Consider the following 20,473-nt stretch of genomic DNA (forward strand, 5'->3'; position numbering starts at 1 on the left):
AGTGCTCTATCCACTGAGCAGCCTAGTTGTCCTATAGCTCCTATTACCAAGGAGATATAAAAACTTGAGATAAAGTCTAGTAAAAGAGGTTTCATTTGTATCCCCAGCATTTGAATTACTCAAATAAGTATTAAGTAGCAAAGAAAGGATTCAAATCCATATCATAGGATCATAGATTTGTAGCCAGAAAGAACCTTATGTTGGGATAGGTGAGTGATTTGTGGTATTGTCTGAAAGAATTCAGGCCATCTCCAAATCAAGTAAAGGAATTTATTGAGATTTATAAAATAAGCAGGCAAGCTCCATTGGGGAATCTAGCAAAGTTAGACAAAGATGTTTATAGATAAAATAGAGTTAGTTATATCACAAGATATGTAAATGTTGAGGTTATAGAAGGGTTTTGCTATCATGAGGAGGTCCTATAGCCTTGGTGAAATTGCACCCACCCAGAACACATTCTAAAAAAGCCCACCAGGGCAAGTGGGGGCTGGGAGGAGGACAATATATTAATGTATGATAATGATTGATAGTATAACTAGCATAGGTTCACCCAAAGACAGCAAAGAAGGAGCCACATTGGGGAAAGTCCCTTCTGTGGTCTGTGGTCCAACATCCTGCTCTGTGTTCTGTATTATGTCTAAACCAAATGATATGGAAACTATCACAGAGTAACCTGGTAGTGTGGTTATGGAACATGTGGACCTGCTTATTGTTCTAGTAAGACCCATGACTGAGAATTTCTCTGGGGTTTGGAGCTGGGAGCTATGACCCGAATTCCATCAGAGTCCAATCCCACTACATGCATTTTCTGATTATATAATAGAGAATGGTCAAACTACCACATGTCTTAGAAGGGACTTCTTTCTAAGTGCAGTGCCCTACCCATTATACCCCACTGTCTTTGGGAAAGGAATTTCCCTTCTTTGCCCATGTAGCAAACATGATTGTTCTTCTCCTTCAAGTATTGCTGCCATTCTTAAAACCCAGAATTTCCTGGCACCTTTCTTCTAGACATTGTGTCTTGTCCGTCTAATGATTCTGTAGTCCTAATTTCTGAATGTTTAAAAAACAGCACCTCAAACAAGCCATAACAATTAGTATTAAGTAATTTGGCTGATATCTCAACTGAAATTGGACCAGAAACCAAAGAAACCAGGCTGTGCACAAAGAAGAATTTCTGCAAAGATCAAAATTACCGATTTTAACCACTACTACTTTCACACTAGGGATGTCAGCAGATAGATTCCTTATTGATATGTTGTGATTCATGATAGGGCCGGACAAGAGGCTTTTTGGACTCTCTCTGCAGCACTGAAATATCAAACAGAGGGCTATCTACATGCAGGTCACAGGAAACTTATTTGAACAATGATTGCTGTTACAGATTTCAGTACTTTCACAGGGATAGAATAACATTCACACCCATCTCACAGGGTCATTGCTACTGACGTAAGATCATCCCAAAGGTCTCTCCTGTTCCTCTTTCCTGCATTCTCTCCACAAGGGTCAGGAGCCAGCTCTGTGTTTTGAGGAGGAGAAAAAAGAAAAACATATCAGAAAGCCTTCTCCTAAAACATCAGATGGGGGCCTCATGACTGATTCTGAAAGTCAGATTTGGGCATTTTGATGTGGGGGCAGAGGGAGACACAGCAGAGACAGTCTTGGGGATGAAAGGTTATATTTGAACAAAATGATCTGAGGGATGGGCCAACATGCGGTATTTGGTATTTCCCAGCAGGTAAAGAAAGAAAAAAGTCAGAAAAACAACTAAGAGTGAAGGGTAGGATGGCAGGGAGAAGTATAGATAGAAGGATAATTTTTTTTTCTTCCAAAATTAAATTGTTTGCTATTGACTAAAAAATAACCTGACTAGGGGGAGTGAGCTACAGCTGCTGGAGGTGATAAAGCAAGGTCTTACCAGCCAAGCAGTGTCTCTGGCCAGTCATCAAGATTCATTTCTTGCTCATTGGACTTTGGTTTCTTCTGAACCCACAATCCTGATACCATTCTTACACAAGGTATTATATGGTCTGCAGCCTCTAGGGTCACAGGATTTTGGTTGAGTCCTACCACTAACTTATTCTATGACTCTTGAGTAAATCATTTTGTCTCTCTAGGTTTGTTTCCTTATCTTCCACATAAATACCAAAATGAACTTTAAAAAAATTACTTTTCAATTTCATTTTTAATATATATTTCATTTTTCTCTAATTATGTTAAAAATAATTTTTTTTAAGTTTTGAGTTCTAAATTCTTTCCCTTTCTCCTTCCTCTCTCCATTCCATGAGATGGCAAGCAATCAGATATAGGTATATATATATATATATATATCTGTGTGTGTGTGTGTGTGTGTGTGTACACACACATACATAATCATATAAAATATTTCTATTAGTCAATGAATGAATTTTTATTAAAGTGTAATTGACCTTGTTGCTACCCCACTTAATAATACCCAAAAACCATTGTTTGGGCTTTTAAAATCCTATCTAACCTTATTTGAACATCATTCTCCCTTCCTTCATTCATTTATCCCTCCAGACTGACCTGATCTCTGTTTCTCACACTTGACACTTCATCTCCCATCTCTGTCTTTGCTGTGACCATCACCCATGCCTGGGATGAATGTCCTCCTCTGCTCCCCCTTCATCTTCCTTCTTCCTTTCAAGACAAACCTGAAGCATTACCTTCTAGAAGTCTTTCCTAATATTTCCTAAAAAAACACTTGCTAGTGTCCACTCTCCCAAATTACTTTAACCAATAATGGAATAAGATTATGAAGGAACTTAAGAAGTTACTAAAATAGGAAATTTTATTTTGTATGCATTTATATTTATTTTTATAAAACTACAAAATCCTTATCTATCTCTCCCCCCGAAATGTAATATGTAAGCTCCTTGATAAGAGATTTTTTTCATTCTTTTCATTTGTATCCTCAGCACCTAACATACTATTATAGTTACTTAATAAATGCTTGGTAATTAATTAGTTGAGCTGAAAATAGAAGGGATTGGACAATAAGATCCTAAAAAACCCTTTCTAGCTCTTAATTCATTGTCCTTTGATTTTGCCTATCCCAAAAAAAAAATAAATTTGCACTTTCTGATGCTATTAATTTATAATTCAACCTAGATTTTCATAATTGAGATTTTTGGAAGAGAGGAGAATAGGATGAGAAGAAAATAGGGAGACAGCAAGAGAGGAAAAAGAAAGTGGGGGGGAAAGAGGGGAGACAGAAAGAGGTGAAAGGGAAGAATGAAAGGAGAGATAAAGGAAGGAAGAAATGATAGTAGCTTCTTGTTGCTATTTTTGAATTAAGTTGTTTTCTAATATGGCAGGTTGCCTTCAATCAGAGTTCTTGCGAATGCATAATTGATGTGGTCTTACTGTTTTCAGGGAAGGGAGCTTTTTTTCTTTTTCTTGAAAGGCTTTCTCATTAGGCAATGTTCACATGCCCTCTGAAAATGTGTTTGGAATACAGAGACTCCCTGGGATCACAGATTAAAACGCCAGCAGAGCTGAGGATGTGCACTACTATTCTGAGTTAGCTAAATGAGGTCTCATGCAGTTGTCAAAGCAGGGAATTTCTCAGGTAAGAGCATTTAAAAGCATGGTGCCATCTATTTAGTGTATATATTTAAAAACTGCAACAAGCTATTGACTGAAACACAAGGCCAGCAGCCAGGAGACACAAGATCTTTTCCCATTTCCCCAGCTGGCACTAAAGGGTAGGAATTTACAAAAGTCACCACAACCATGGAAACCTCTGGGGTTTGCTACTGTCCCAATGAGGTAATTTAAAAGTCTGAAAGATAGGCTTCCTTGCTGATCACCGCTTCTCTGGGCTAGAAAAACTGGATTTTAGCCAGTGTTTTACTGACCACAAAGTCAACAAATTCTGAAATACAGAGCCTCGCTTAGGAAAGGGAACAAGTTTCTTTCAATTCAATAAATATTAGCTATCTCCTGTAGTCATCCTTTAGTACTAAGGATTTAGACACAAAATAAGCAGTCATTATCCTAAAGGAATATATAGTCTACTGGGGAATGGGGATGGGAAGGAAAATTTTACATATACATAGATAAATAAAACAAAACTAGAGCCTGAATTTCATTGAAATAGAGACAACACAGGTGAGGAAATTCCCTTTACCAATGGAGTTCAGTCCTTTTTTTTTTTCCTTTTCCTTCTTCCCTTATTCTCACAAAAATGTTATTCTTAGATCCTTAAAGCATTGAAAATGTAAGTGACTGCTCAGTGTAACACAGGAAAAATATAAACCAGAAAGATGACTTGAACCTTGGCTTTGGGTTCAGATCTCCATTCACAATACCATTCATCTAAATACATGTAGGATGGAGAAGACATTTTTGTGCTGGGTGATTGCTTAGATACTGGAGATAAAGGAATCCAGGAGAGCTTGCCACTTAGGCAAGCCCCTTAGACTGGAGCTAACTCAGGCCAGTGCTCTAATAGTTTAGGTCTGAAACTGGAGTGAAATAAGATGCTTGAAATCTGAGAAAAAGAGGTTTACTTGTCTTAGAAAGGAATTGCTGTTTAGAGAAGAAAAAAATTAAGCATTGATTCAGTGGAACACAACTTCCAAGTCTAGTTTATGCTGCTGATCTTTGGTCTGAAACCATTAGCTTTTCATGTTCTGACCATTTTGTGTTCAGGTAACCAGGAGACGATATCATTGACCTGATATAGGAGACTAGGGTTCCTCTGAGTCAGTCAAAACTCAGACTGTTCCAATGCCATATAAGGGAAACTAGCCTAACTTGCCTGTGGGAAGGAGGGTGAAGAAAGGGTGGTGTTTAGGATATTGCTATCACCACATCCCATTTCTTATTGGTGAGGTCCTTAAGGTCATCTAAAACAGTGGTTCTCAAACTTTTGATCTCGGTATCTTTATACTATTAAAAATTATTGAGGATCTGTCCAAAGAGTTTTTGTTTATGTGAATTATATTTATAGGTACTTACAAAATTAGAAATAAAAACTAATTTTGAATTTGGAAACTTTCTTAAAGGATTTCAGAGACCTCCAGGATTCTGTGGTCCACATGTTAAGAATCATTGTTCTAGATAGAGGACCTTCAATGGAATTAATAACTTAAATGATGTTAAGACTAATATTAGACCAAGGAGAAGCCAAACTCTCCCCAACATCTCCCTCCAAAAATTTTAAAGTAGCACCACAAATTGAATTCTAGAGAAGTAGAGTCCACAAAAGGTAGAGGAAAGACATTTTTCTAGCCTAAGACAACTTAGGAGGCTGACAGAAGTCTTTTATACATTAGTAGGATATACAGCTTGAACAGGGTTGCTTCACCAGTAGTGGGTCTTGGAGGCAGCTGTGATAGTAACGGCAAACAGTTTCAGAGGCTCACATCCTCCAGACAGCAAGGGGATCAGACAACTGGTCAAAAATAATTACAGGGTTCCCTTTACAGGAACTGGGTACAGTTGGCATTGATTAACTATTACCCTGAGATCTGAGTCACAGTTCCAGAGTGGAGAGAAATGCTTGTAGTTGATGACAAGAGAGTAGGCCCCAGGACACAATTCTAGGGCCAGAAGGAATATTAGCACTTGTGCCTACAGGGAAACAGGGCCCTTTCTGAGTAAAGACCAGAGCTCAGACCAGGAGAGGAGCGACAATATCTCTCCCCAAATAATACTTCCTTGAAAGCATCAAAAACTTTCAAACCCCCAGAACTACCTCTGGAAATAGCAACACAAAAAAAGCCTGAAATTTGGCGATGCTTTCCCACCTCCAGATGAGCAGAGTCCAATTTTAATATTAATTTCAAAGTCAAGAAAGACGGGAAAAAATAAAGTAATAAGAAAAAATAAGAAAACCAAAAAAAATAAGAAAACAAAAAAATTTGATCATAAAATGCTACTATTATGGTAAGAAAGACTAAGACACAATCTCAGAAGATGACAACAATATGAAGCAACAACAAGCAAAACTTAAAGAAAAATTGCAAATTAAACACAAACCCAAGAAAAATTCCTGGAAAAGTTAAAGAAAGAGATAGCAAAGGTAAAGAAAAAATTAAGAGAAAAAAATGAGCATGCAGAAAATTCTGAAAAGAAAATTAACAGCTTAGTAATAGACCAAAAATACTAAAGAAAATAATTTAAAAACCAAAATTGGCATAGTAAAAAAAAAAAGCACAGGAATTCACTTAAGAACTCCTTAAAAAGCAGAATTAGCCAAATGGAAAAAGAGGTACAAAACCTCAGTGAAGAAAATAATTGCTTTAAAAATTAGAACTCAAAATTGTGGTTATGAATGTTATGGAATATTATTGTTCTATAAGAAATGACCAGCAGGATGAATACAGAGAGGTTTGGAGAGACTTTCATGAACTGATGCTGAGTGAAATGAGCAGAACCAGAAGATCATTATACACTGCAATAGTACTATATGATGATCAATTCTGATGGATGTGACTCTCTTTAACAATGAGAGGATCCTGGGGCAGCTAGGTGGCGCAGTGGATAGAGCACCGGCCTTGAATTCAGGAGGACCCTAATTCAAATCTGGTCTCAGACACTTAACACTTCCTAGCTGTGTGACCCTGGGCAAGTCACTTAACCCCAGCCTCAGGGGGAAAACAAAACAAAACAAAACAAAACAAAAAAAAAACATAACAATGAGAGGATCCAAATCAATTCCAACTGATCTGTAATGAACAGAACCAGCTATACCCAGAGAAAGAATACTGGGAAATGAGTATGGACCACAACATAACATTTCTACCCTTTCTATTATTGTTTGCTTGCATTTTTATTTTTTCTCCTCAGGTTATTTTTACTCTCTTTCTAAATTCGATCTTTCTTGTGTAACAAGATAACTACAAATATATATCTTATATTGTATTTGACATATACTTTAACATATTTAACATGTATGGGACTACCTGCCAGCTAGGGAAGGGGGTGGAGGGAAGGAGGGGAAAAATTGAAACATAAGTTTTTGTAAGGGTCAGTGTTGAAAAATTACCCATGCATATGTTTTGTAATTAAAAATGTATAATAAAAATGGGAAAAAATTAGAATTCAGCAAGTAGAAGCTAATGACTACATATGACATCAAGAATCAAAAGAAAAAGTCAAAAGCATGAAAAAAATACAATATCCGGGCTCTTGTTTTTAATCATGGGCTTTCAGATAGTCTAGTTATTCTTAAATTATCTCTCATTAATCTGTTTTTCTAGGGTTTATATCTCAAGGAAATCATAAAGGAGGGAAAAGGACCCACATGTGCAAAAATGTTTGTAGCAGCTCTTTTTGTGGTAACAATTGGGAAATGAGGATTACTGTTACTGTTCTATAAAATTACTATATATATATATATATATATATATATATATATATATATATATATATATATATATATATATATATATAAAATTACTGTTCTATAAAACATGATAAACAAACTGATTTTAGAAAAATCTGGAAAAATTTACATGAACTGATGCTGAGTGAAATAAGCAAAACCAGGAATCCTTTGTGCACAATAACAGCAAAAATGAGTGATGATCAACTATGAAAGACTTGGTTCTTCTCTGTAGTTCAGTAATCCAAAGCAATCACAATAGACTTTGGACAGAAGATGGCATGTGCATCCAGAAAAGGAACTAAGGTAACTGAATGTAAATCAACATGTGCTATGTTTACTTCCTTTTTCTAGTTTTTTTATCTCTCCCATAATTTTTTCCCATTTGCTCTAATTTGTCTCTTCCAACATGATTCATAAAGCAATGTGTATTAAAAATAATTTAAAATAGAATATAAACTACTCATAGGAAGGAATTGTCTTTCTTTTCTATTTGTATTTTTATTGTCTTTGCTTGGTACATAATAGATGCTCAATAAATACATATTGCCTTGGCTTCAGAATAAAAATCTGTTTTTAAGTTAGCTGGTTTTCCAGTGTGATATCTACCTATTGTCCATTGCTACAGACACTAGGACCTGTGCTGTTCCCCACTCCACTGACTGATGCAAGGGGGCATCTGTCCCACTGACCACTCTATCAGAATCAAGTGCTATGGACCTATGCCAGAGCCTGAACAATGTCACAGGTACTGTTATCTCCCCCAGTGATGAAAAAAAAAATCTGCCATTATGGGGCCTGACTCCTATACTGAGGTAAGATCTTCACTCCTAACTCATGCTGAAACCATACTCTTCCTCTCTTGGGACAAGAAAGGACACATCCTCACCGCACCCCCTTCCTGGTTGGGTGATACGGGTCATATATCACTGTCCTTGTCTAGTCCATACAACTATTCTGGGGAGGAATTGCTACATAGAACAGCTCATGAACCTCCTGATTATTCTTGCCAACTGACACAGAAAATGGGGGAAGGAGAATAGCAGATAGGAAGAAAGACAGAAGCAAGAAGATGTAGGGAAAGAGAGAGAAGGGCAAAGAGAAGATAAAGAAGAACAGAGAATGAGCTCACAGTTCTAGAAGGTGAGATCTGTCTTTTTCAACTGATGCAAGAACCCCTGACCTCAGCAAGTCAATTGAAGGAACAAGTGATCTTTTCCCCCATATCCCCAGTTTCAGAAAGGTCTTTGGATTCTTGGGTAGAACCTGGTGTTGCCCTTTCAAGTGCTTTAATGCCTAAAAAAAATCAATGCCTATATATAATATAATAATAAAATATAATAATATAATGCCTAAAGAAAAGTCAATGTGGCACACCATTCTTTCTAGTCTCTCAAATGACAAATTTTAAAAATCTCCAATACTTCTTCAACACAATTGTTTAGGCAATCCTAAAATTCCAGAGTTCTGTCTTGGTTTGCATTCCTTCACTTTTAGGATTCCCTTATTATACTCTCTCAACTGGCTAGTTATGGCCTTATTTTTGTTTCCGAAAAAGCCATTTGAAATCCAAGAGTTCTTCCTCCATTCACATGCAAGTATCACAAAACTGTGCAAAATGTAAAAATATTCCCCTTTAATTTACCAAGATATAAGGTAGCATATTTGCGTTGAAGCTAGGACTATGTTGACTAGACACAGCATTGCCAATAATAGTTCTTTACTCTGAGGCTCCCCATGCACACACAAAATTCTTTCAGTAGAATTTTCCCAAGGCAATTAAATTAAGATTAGTTTAAAAAAAAAAAAAAAAAGCAAAAGCATCACAAAGGCATCAGGGTCTCCACAAGTTTCTTCTGAAACTGTCTTTTTTTTCTACTGGGGAACAATAACTATCTTTTTTGTTTGTTTTTTTTTTGTTTTTGCTGAGGCAGTTGGAGTTAAGTGAATTGCCCAAGGTCATATAGCTAGGAAATTTTAAGTGACTGAAATCAGATTTGAACTCAGGTCCTCCTGACTTCAGGACTAGTGGTTCATCCATTGCACCACCTAGCTGCCCTAGAACAAATAACTTTTTTTTAAATACTTTTTATTTACCAGATATATGCATGGGCAATTTTACAACATTGACAATTGCCAAACCTTTTGTTCTAATTTTTCCCTCCTTCCCTCACCCTTCAGATGGCAGGTTGACCAATACATGTTAAATATGTTAAAGTATAAATTAAATACAATATATGTATACATGTCCAAACAATGAACAAATAACTTTCAATTCCTCTATGATGCTTGAAGATAAAACATACCAGGCTAGAGATAGAATAGGAACAACACAGTTTACTACATTCATCTTCAAGGTATAGTTCTTTTTTTAAATAATTTTTCCCAAATACATGCAAAAATAATTTTCAGTATTCACCTTTGCAAAACCTTAAGTTCCCTCCCATTCCCCAAGACAGCAAGCAATTGGACATAGGATAAGTATATGCAATTCTTCTAAATATATTTCCATAGTCATCATGCTGTGCAAGAAAAATCAGATTAAGGGGAAAAAGGGTGGAAAAACCATGAGAAAGGAAAAAACAAAAAAACAAGCAAACAAACAACAAAAAATGTGAAAACAGTATACATTCTTTCTGGTGCTATCCATCATAAGTCTATTGGAATTGCCTTAAATCATTGTTAAATGATTGTTTATTATTGTTAAAAAATTTTTTTAATTTTAAAAGAGCCATTCAAGGTACAGTTCTTTAGGACCTAGAGTATATATGAAGTAGCTTTGTGGTAAGTGGGAGCTTACTCATTAATCCCATAGGAAGAATGGGGGAAGTCACAAAGTAAGCAGCCACTATAGCCAGCATGATGGCTACATAGGGTTCATCTTCCTCTGTTCCTCTGCTCCAGCCATCTATGTGAGCCTGGAAGGCTTTGGATCACACTAGGTAATAAGATTCTTATTTTGTTATTGTTTGTTTCTATTTATTTTATTTTTAATTTATGGAATAAAATAAACATTTCCATAACATAATATAATAAAAAAGATTGCATATGAAACTGCAAATCTATGTACAATTTACTGTTACTTTACAATTACTCAAGGAAATAAATGCCTATCAGATATAAGATAGCTTTCATTCACCCCACAAAAAATGTAAAAGAAACAGAGCTTTCATGGGAGTCCATACATACATAACAAAATACATAAGGAAATTATAACAGCCTATAAGAAATCAACAGCAATTTGATTTTATTTAGTAGGCTCCAGTTTTCTAGAGGGACATGGAATGCTTCAAAATCAGTAAAAACCTATGGTCTGGACCCCTTTCTTTCAGAAGGGAACTAAATTCAAGATTGCCAGTCTGTCAAAAAGACTTTATGGTGATTTCTCAGTTCTCCCACAGATTATTACATACTTCTTTTTAGAGATAAACAGCTCTACCCTATAGTTAGGACTATCCTCAAAAATCAAACAAATATGGGGCATGAAATCCCTTTCTATTTGATGAGCACTCTCCTAACAATTCAGAATAATAACAAAGATACTTTCCCATACTCCCATGTCATAGCTTTAGCCTCTTCTTAATCCTCTAAAGGCTGATACAGACTCTTCTTCCCTCTCCAGGAAGCTTCTCTATTAAAGAATTCCATCTATCTCTCTGGAGAGCCAGATTTCCAGGCTTCTGAACTTGGGCTTACTTAACAACTCTTGAGACATCTCCTTCCTAAGACATCCCCCTTGTTAGGAGGTCAATTCTGTCACCGTGCTGGTAATGGCACCTACCTTCTTCTGAGAGAAAAGGATTTTGGAATGACATTGCTATTCTCTTCTCCCTTAACTCTGTGCTTCTTTAAGAATTCTTGATATTCAACCATAGTCTAGCTTGATGCCACATCTTAGCTCAGGAAAGTCCCTTCTTAGGTAAGTCCAGGACACATATGATTTTCTACTGGGGAACAAATCATCTTTAATCCTTCTATGGTACTTTGAAGATACCAGTCTAGATACTTCTAAAATGATCCCAGGCTAGTTACTACCTCATGAGTACTGTTATAATTCTCATGTTTGCTGGCTGATACCAACTCACTACAGAGGAAGTGGGAAGGAGGAACTAAAGGGAAAGGATGGAAAAGTTTCCCTCTCTAGGGCTGGTGGAGGCAAGAGGTTGGGAAGGAATAAGCATACTTTTATAGGCTAGCAGTTCATTCTCCCAAAATTACAGGTCAATGGAAAAATCTGAAGAACAGCCTGAGTCTCTAAGATACACTCCCCTGTGTATCCCACTGCCCCAATGTGGCTCATTTTCCTAATTGAGGGCTTAAAGTGAGTGTAATTAAGCTCAAAAGCAAAAGAAGAGGAACCAAATAAACTTAGGAGACATTATATTGGTCCCATGGTTAAAATAAGTCATTTATAGTGACAAGATGTTAATCTCCGTGTATGTACATATAAGGTTATTAATTTTATATTTATTTTATTATGTACTTGTCTTCTATGATCTCCCCCATTAGAAAGATAGAACACAAGTTCATTGGGACTAAGGATTATTTCTTTCTTTTTATTGGTATCCCCAGCACAGGCACATTGTGAAGGCTTAACAACTACTTGTTGATTAATTGTTTGATTTTTATGGGGAGAGGATAGAATGCAAACTCCTTTTCAAGTTCTGGGATTCTCACTTGCTTGTGTGGATACCAAGAAATTAGCACCACGCCTGGAGAATAAAAAGCACTTTTTATCTGTCTATGTCTTTCTATCCATTCTTGTGCACAAAAGGCCACTGGCCATGTCTCACTCCACTAGCATTCTGCATATCATCAAGAGCAGAACAGTTATATGTTCCTAATCCTCCTAAGAGAAGGCTAACAAATGAAATCAGTTGCATTCACGGTGTCTTAGGCATCATTTAAAAGTCAAATTATTTAAATGAAATCCCAAACTTCAGAATCTGAATCATTCCCCAGACAACTCATCAAATCTCATTGTTGAGGTTCAGTGACTGAGTCCAAAGTTCCAGGTAAAATATTTCTTTTCTAGAGTTCAGCATAACTCCCAGGCAGCAGACCATGTAAACAATTTGAGACTCTGAATGAATGGAATGTTGTCTGGAATGATAATGTGGAAATGGAATACACTTCACATAAACACAGCAGGACCATTTAATTTAAAGAAACACATTTAGATAGCCACCTAGTGGTTTCTAGACACGGGCATCTGGTTCAAGTTGCTTGGGGAAAGAACACAACTAAGTTTTTAAAAGGGTTGGGGGCAGGGAGGGAAGACTGGAAAATTGTGGAATTGACACTAAACCTTACTTAAGGAGATGATCCTTGTCAGCTATTGGCCATGAGAATCATCCTTTACCAAGATATGTCTCAGGCTAAAAGTGAGTTCTGACAAAGATTACTTTAGACCTCCTGAGAAATCATAAAATCATATAATCATAGATTTTAGACCTTGAAGGGACCTTAAAGGTTATCTAGTCCAGCCCCCTCATTGTATAAAGGGGGAAGCAAAGGTCCAGCGGTGCTCAAGGTCACACTGCTGCTAGTGAAAATACATCTTCTTTATGTTTTACACATGGAGTGGGGGGCAAGGAAGAAAATTCCTTCCATACCTCAAATACAGTGAAAAATACTAGGTAAGGATACTTACTCCAAAAGATTTCATGGCAACAAATTTCAGAAAAATTCAGCAATTAGTGACCAACCTGTTTGTAATGAGGGATTCAGAATTCACTCAACCTGGTCCTACAATCTTAGATACCCGGTCCCATTCCATTTTCATCAGCCTTTAAACTCTTTCCAAAGCCTTCCTTTGTAGAGGGCTCACAGCTTTTTGCGTGACTCCTTTTTCCATTAGCAGCGCTGGTTGGTTTTGATTTCACCTGGAAATCATGCCCCTTGCCTAGTACTTGCTCTCCCAAATCTCTTCACTAAGCAGATTGTCTCAGGTTTTGATACTCTCTCTCCCTCTCAGTTGCCTCTCTCCCTCTGAAGGTTGTTGGGTAGAGCTCTAAGTCCCTCCCCAAAAGTTTTCTGTGTAGAGGACTCACTCACCTTTCGATTAACTCCTTTTTTCCCCTCTCCTGCAGCCCCACTTGGCTTCATCTCCAGGGCTGGGCTATTGGCCCTCCCACACCCTTTTCAGCTTACTTTTTTGTTGACTATGTTCAATTATAAACTTCTTGAAGGCAGGAGTTGTCTCTTTAATATTTGTTTCTGCTTAGCACAGTTTCTGGCACATAAATGCTTAATGAATTGAATTAAAATCCATGGTTAATACATGAAGCCTTTCCAGTTTGGCAGGATCCGCCAAAACTGAGTGGAGATGAGACATTCTCAATCCCTCCCCCCTCTGAGTCAGCTCTTACCATGGTGTTTTCCAGAGGCTCATAAAATCCTAGATTTTTGAATTACAGAGGACTTTAAAGGGAATCTGGTCCAACTGCCCTCCCTTTGAAGGTGAGAAAGCTGAGGTCCAGAAGGGCTGAGGCTCTCCTAAGTTTCTATGAGCAGTAAGGGATGGAAATGCAATTTGAATGTGGGCCCTCTGATTTCAGATCAGTTTCCACAGTATCACACTGCCTTATTAAGGCAACAATATTCCACAGCATGGTCACTGACTGCACACATTTAGGATTCTCATGGAATTTCACTCCCCTTATCTGATGGTTTGGTGCATGTTGATGCAGTCATGTTTCCCACTAACGAAAAAGCTACAATAAACATTCTTCCTGCAAATATCCCCCTCCAGGGCAAAACTATCCTGGTAGCTGTAGAACGGAGTGCAGATAAGACAGACCTGCAATAGGATTGAGCCTTCACAAGGTGGCAGAAACAGACTATAAATTTACCTCTAATCAATTTCTCCAGCAAAGGGAATTTCATAGAGTACAGAGGAGTAAGTTCAGCCATTGAGTCCCATTAGGAGCTGTCCTAGGCAATTTGACTTAGCTGTTTCTCCAAAACTAAGGCTTGTGTGCAAAAAGAAGCTCTTTTATGGGTGAGAGCTTGGAAGTGATTAGCTATTCTTTTTTTTTTTTTAATCTTTCTATTTATAAAATATATGCATGGGTAATTTTTCAACACTGACTCTTGCAAAAGCTTCTGTTCCAAATTTTCCTCTCCTTCCCCCTAGAAGGCAGGTAGTCCAATACATGTTAAATATGTTAGATTTTATGTTAAATTCAATATATTTATACATATTTGTACAGTTATCCTGCTGCACAAGAAAAATCTTATCTAGAAAGAAAGAAAAAAAAAACCTGAGAAGAAAAACAAAAATGCAAGGAAACAATAACAGAAAGAGTGAAAATGCCATGTTGTGATCCACACTCAGTTCCCACAGTCCTCTCTCTGGGTGTAGATGGCTCTCTTCATTACTGGAGAGCTGGAACTGGTTTGAATCATCTCATTGTTGAAGAGAGCCACATCTATCTGAATTGATCATCATATAATCTTGTGGTTGCCGCATATAATGATCTCCTGTTCTGCTCATTTCACTCAGCATCGGTTCATGTAAGTCTTTCTAGGCTTCTCTGAAATCATCCTATTGGTCATTTTTTACAGAACAATAATATTCCATAACATTCATGTACCACAATTTATTCAGCCATTGTCCAATTGATGGGCATCCACTCAGTTTCCAGTTTCTGGCCACTACAAAGAGGGCTGCCACAAACATTCTTATACATACAGGTCCCTTTCCCATCTTTAGTATCTCTTTGGGAAATAAGCCCAGTAGTAACACTCCTGGATCAAAGGGTATGCACAGTTTGATAACTTTTTGAGCATAGTTCCAAATTGCTCTGCAGAATGGCTGGATTCATTCACAACTCCACCAACAATGCATCAGAGTCCCAGTTTTCCCACATCCCCTCCAACATTCATCATCATCTTTTCCTTTCATCTTAGCCAATGATTGGCAATTCTTCAAGGAAGACTGAAACAACAGGACCTTGCCAATCACTGTAATCCTTTTGCATGCCTTTATCCTTTTGATGAAAAAGGGTATCAATTGTTTAAGGACTAGGTCTTTTTTTACTTTCATAAGATTGCCAGTAATTATATTACACAAATACAGTGTACAGTATTAAGAGCATTGGCCTTCAAATTCAAATCCAGCCTAAGAGTAGCTGTGTGAACTTGGATACTTCAGTTAACTTCAGCCTTTCCCAGTTTCCTCAGCCGTAAAATGGGAATTATAATAGTATTTACCTCATGGGATTGTTGTGAGGACCATTGCTTTGTAAACTTTAAGGTGCTAAATACATGTTAACTATTATTATATATCTTGTTTTATAATAACAAAGTGTTTTTATATATTACTTCTCTGATATTCACAGAATCCTATAAGGAGAATACAAATTAGTCAATTAATATTCATTTATTAAGTGCTTTATTTGTGCCAGGCAGTGAGCTGGACATTCAGGATCCAAAGAAAGGCCAAAATATGGCTCTCAAGGAGTTCATATTTTGGTAGTAGAGCCATTGTATAAATAACATACAAGATTTATAAGATGCTTGTTGACTTATTGATTATTATACCAAACTATTGCGGGCAATTGGATGGAAGGCCAATCAGTGAACACATATTGGGCAAATGTTGGGAATGAGTAATGATCAAGTACCAAAACTGAAGAGGAGAGAGGTAGGACTGACTTGGCTTAAATGGTGCAGCATTTTCAATGGTACAATGCTTCCATTATATGCACTAGAGTCATAGAATGCAATTTTAAATGTTATCTCTGTTACTTACTACCTATGAACTTAGTTTGTTCACTTAATTTCTTTGAATCTCCATTTACTGATCTGGAAAATAAGGGGATGGGAAAATAAGATGACCTTTGATGGCTTCCAAGACATTTTTTAAAATTTTAATTTCATTTTTTATAATTTTTTTATTTTCAAAACGTATGAATAGTTTTCCACATTCACCCTTACAAAACCTTGTGTTCCAATTTTTTTCTTCCTCCTTTCCCCCTTCCCCTCTCCCCTAGATGTCAAGCAATTCAATATATGTCAAACATGTGCAACTTCTCTAAATATATTTTCACAACTATCATGCTGCACAAGAAAAATCAGACCAAAAAGGAAATGAGAAAAAAATGCAAGCAAACAAAACAAAAAAGTGAAAACACTGTGTTGTGATCTACCCTCAGTCTTCATAGTCCTCTCTCTGAACTCAGATGGTTCTCTCCATCACAAAATCTTTGGAACTTGCTTGTTGAAAAGAGCCATGTCCATCAGAATTTATTATCATATAATCTTGTTGCTGTGTACAATATTCTCTTGGTCATCCTATTGGTCATTTTTTACAGAACAATAATATTCCATAACATTCATGTACCACAATTTATTCAGCCATTTTCCAATTGATGGGCATCCACTCAGTTTCCAGTTTCTAGCCACTACAAAGAGGGCTGCCACAAACATTCTTATACATACAGGTCCCTTTCCCATCTTTAGTATCTCTTTGGGAAATAAGCCCAGTAGTAGCACTGCTGAATCAAAGGGTATGCACAGTTTGATAACTTTTTGAGCATAGTTCCAAATTGCTCTGCAGAATGGCTGGATTCATTCACAACTCCACCAACAATGCATCAGTGTCCCAGTTTTCCCACATCCCCTCCAACATTCATCATCATCTTTTCCTTTCATCTTAGCCAATGATTGGCAATTCTTCAAGGAAGACTGAAACAACAGGACCTTGCCAATCACTGTAATCCTTTTGCATGCCTTTATCCTTTTGATGAAAAAGGGTATCAATTGTTTAAGGACTAGGTCAATAGGATGACACATCATTTAGTATCAGTTCATGTAATTCATGTCTCTCCAGCCCTTTATGAAATCATCCTTGCTGATCATTTCTTACAGAACAATAATATTCCATAACATTCATATACCATGACTTATTCAGCCATTTCCCAACTGATGGGCATCCACTTAGTTTCTAGTTTTAAAGTCTTTTTTAATCAATGATTCTATTTAAACTATTTTAAATAATGACTTCCACTGATTCTGTATTACTGAGAATCTTGGAAAATTATAATCTTTCAAGGTTTAAAGTTGAGAGTCACCAAAAAACCTTGGGAAAGGTATATGATGAGTAAGAATAGGCAGCAATCCAAAAAGAATTACTCAGGAGAAGCCATGAAAAGACATATGACTCCCCAAAAATGGTAGAAAAGTTTATATGGCATAAGATTGGTGGGAAAATCTACGGTTATCCCTCATGCTTCACATTATAGAAAGCAGAAAAAAAACTTGAACAGGGGGCTTTAAGCCTCAGATCTATAATCTTGTTGTTTTAGTGTTTTGATAATGGTATTTCAATATAATTGATTTCCTTATTCAGTAAAAATATTAGGATAAATAAAAAACATTATTCCAGGAATTGGTCCAGACATTTCACCAGACTGTCAAAGAGATCCATGAAATAGAAAAAGACTAAAAATCTCTGATCTGGTTGGCTTCTGGTATGCTAGGAAGACAAATACCCTGGAAAGGATTTCTAGGAAGACATGAATAAGAGCTACACAGAATTAGGAGTAGGCACAAACTACCCTTTGGGCATTTTTAACTAAATATTCCCATGGGCATCTCAAACATAACATTATCAGAAGAGAATTCATTGTCTTTCCCCCTCCCCAAATCCTCCTTTCTTCCAAACTTCCTTCCAAACTGAGGGCTCCACCATCTTTAAAGTCAACAAAGTTTGCAATCACAAAAGCATCCTCAACAATGCCACCCATCTTCCTCAGATCCAATCAGTTAGAACATAAGGAAGAGAGATGCAGAATTGACACAGAGTGAAAGTTGTAGAATTTTTGTTCCGGAGGTCTTGTGTTCATGTTTCAGTCATGTCCAACTCTTCATTACCCTGTTTGGGGTTTTCTTAGCAAACATGCTAGAATAATTTGTCTTTTCCTTTTCCAGATCATTTTGTAGGCTGAGACAAATAGGGTAAAGTGATTTGCCCAGAGTCACATATCTTGTAAGTGTCTGAGGCCAGATTTAAACTCAGGAACATGAATCTTTAGGACTCCCGGTCTGGCACTCAATTCACTGTGTCACCTAGCTGTATAGACACAATTAATGAGAATAATTCACATTTAAATTATACTTAAGAAGGACCTTAGACATTATCTAGTCTAATCTTACTTCTTTAATTTATGTAAGAAAGAAAAGATCATGGTTTCCTTCTATATTACCACCCTTCCAATCCCAACCCACTACTATTTACTAGAGAGACAGTAAGATAGTTCTACTGGACTGGTAGTTTGGAAATCTTGAGTTCAAATCCTACTTCAGATACCTACTAGTTGTGTGATCTTGGACAAGTCATTTAACACTATCTGCCAATTTTCTGTTTTACAAAATGGGAATACTCATAGCATCTACTTCCCAGAGTTGTGAGAATCAAGTGAAATGTTATTTGTAAGAAACTTTGCAAACCTTTAAGTACTATTATTACTATATTTTCATATATACATAACTTTTATATATATAAAACTATATATACATATATAGAGAATGTAAGTTCTATATATTTCACACACACATACATATATATACATATATGTATGAAATATATAGAACTTATGTTACTTAAGAGTTGTATATATGTAAATATATATAATGTATTCTATTTAGGGAGGTTTTCCATACATATATAACATATTTTATATAGTGTGTATGTATCTATAATCTTCCTAAATCAAATATAAGTTCCTTGAAGTCAGAAGTTCTTTCACTTTCAAAGTCTTTTCCAGTTCCTAGCATGGTACCTGACCCATAGTAGCTGGATAAAAAATGTGTGTATAATAAATAAATATTTGTGTGCAAAAATGTTTGTAGCAGCTCTTTTTATAGTGGCAAAACACTGGAAATTGATGGATATCTATCAGTTAGAGAATAGTGAATAAGTTATGGTATATGAAGGTAATGGAATATTATTGTTCTATAAGAAATGATGAGCAGGCTGATTTCAAAAAAAACCTGGAAAAACTTGCATGAGTTGATGCTGATTGTAATGAGCAAGACCAAGAGAACATTGTACTCAGTAACAACAAGATTATGTGATGATCAACTGTGATGGCCTTAGCTCTTCTCAATAATTAAAATAATAATAAAAATAATTCAAGGCGATTCCAATAGACGGGATGGAAAATGACATTAGCATCCTGAGAGAGAACTGTGGAGATTGAATATGGATTGAAGGATAGTATTTTCACCCTTTTAAAAAAAATTTTATTTGTTCATTTTTTTCTTTCTTATGTTTTTTTTCCTTTTTGATCTGATTTTTCTTGCACTACATGATAAATATGGAAATATATTTAAAAGGATTGTACATATTTCACTTATGTCGTAGTGCTTGTTCTCTTGGGGGGGGAAGAAGGGATGTAAGGGAGGAAGTGAGAGAAATTTAGAATACAAAGTCTTATGAAAATGAATGTTGAAAACTATCTTTACATGTATTTGGGGGAAAAAATACCATTTAAAAAAAAATTACATGTTGGTTAATTGGTTGAAAAGATACTAAGTTATTAACCTAGGAATTCAAAGCCAGTGTGTCTGATGCATCAACCAGGGCTCTGATTACTACACCAATATAATTCTTAAACACAATCATAGGATAACAGATTCAGAATTAGAATAGACCTAGAGAAGTCATGGAGTCCTATCCTCTCATTTAACAGATGAGACTTCAAGAGTCTAGGGCCCTGCCCAAGATCATATAGATAGGAAGTGCTGCAGAAGGGATTCAGACCCACTATTTTCCTGACTCCAGAATCCAGCACTCTCTCTACTAAAGCAAGCTGTCTCTTATAGAATGGGTTTTGTTTTCTTTTGTTTTTCCATTTCCTATGAAAGCTCATTTGGCTACATCCAAAGAGCAAATAGTGACTGCCCAAAAGGAAGTGAATTCAATTTATTAGACACAAGTGCCCTTACATTCCAGAAATTCATGCATGGTTAGTCTTATGTCTTTCTTCTTTATAGAATGTTCTTAGTTAATAATCTTTGCTCCTGTTTTCCAGTTCCTCTGACTCCATGAAAACGCTTCTTCAGAAATCTCCTGATCTCTGATTGAGCTCTAAATCAAAGGGAGGC

The 20,473-nt window shown here is 36.5% G+C and overlaps 1 long non-coding RNA gene across 1 annotated transcript in view; it reads right to left on the reverse strand.

Annotated features, from left to right (window-relative positions):
• Window positions 1-250: 250 nt before the first annotated feature.
• LOC141544538 (uncharacterized) overlaps window positions 251-20,473 on the reverse strand; it is a 31,879-nt gene continuing 11,656 nt past the window's right edge. Inside the window, exon 2 of the long non-coding RNA XR_012482643.1 lies at window positions 251-1,519. This is a non-coding gene — a long non-coding RNA (uncharacterized LOC141544538). The remainder of the gene's footprint in view (window positions 1,520-20,473) is intronic.

The sequence above is a fragment of the Sminthopsis crassicaudata genome, chromosome 5 (assembly GCF_048593235.1).
Source record: "Sminthopsis crassicaudata isolate SCR6 chromosome 5, ASM4859323v1, whole genome shotgun sequence".
Classification (NCBI taxonomy): domain Eukaryota; kingdom Metazoa; phylum Chordata; class Mammalia; order Dasyuromorphia; family Dasyuridae; genus Sminthopsis; species Sminthopsis crassicaudata.